The sequence below is a fragment of the Fulmarus glacialis genome, unplaced genomic scaffold (genome assembly GCF_000690835.1).
Source record: "Fulmarus glacialis isolate BGI_N327 unplaced genomic scaffold, ASM69083v1 scaffold16187, whole genome shotgun sequence".
Classification (NCBI taxonomy): domain Eukaryota; kingdom Metazoa; phylum Chordata; class Aves; order Procellariiformes; family Procellariidae; genus Fulmarus; species Fulmarus glacialis.
Genome location: NW_009225244.1, coordinates 55,912 through 56,561, shown reverse-complemented (window position 1 = coordinate 56,561; position 650 = coordinate 55,912).

Genomic DNA, 650 nt, shown 5'->3' with positions numbered 1-650 from the left:
TTCCCCCCCTCGCTAGCCGCTCTGGCGATTTCATTTTCAATCGCGCGTCTGGGCTGAGCAACAGTAGGATAACGCTGGCCGGGGTTTCGGTGCATGCTGCAAATCCTGTTTCTGCTCTCCAGCTGAGGTGTGGGTGAGCTAAGCTCTTATCGTCATGCAGTAGTAGTCTGAAAATTCACAACGTCTTTGAGTTGTTGTCCTTTGGGCTACTGTCTTTAAATGCTTCCTGTATCAGCAGCTGCTATTGCAAGTTTGCAAAACCACAGCTTTTGTCCCGCCTTAGCTGTTGCCGGTTTTTTCAGTACAAAGGCTTAACAATTGCAATATAATTCACAAAAGAGAGAAAAACTTTTTTTGCCTTCAGAGTTGAAGAAATAATAACAATTAAAAAAAAAGAATAACAGAAAAAGTTATTTAATATTCTGTGCTGATTTCCTGTCTTGATAGACATTTTCAACATGGTAATTTTGCCCTTGTTTATCAGTTGCTAAAAGCACAATGAAGTGAAATGTTGAGTAATAAAGTCCGGATTAAGAAAAACATTTCTCTCTCTTAAAATGCAAAAGCAATTAAGCTTTGATAAAGGCATTTCAGGAAAGGAAAATACTAGTTAACAGCAGTTTGAATGATTACAACAAATTTCTCTAGAG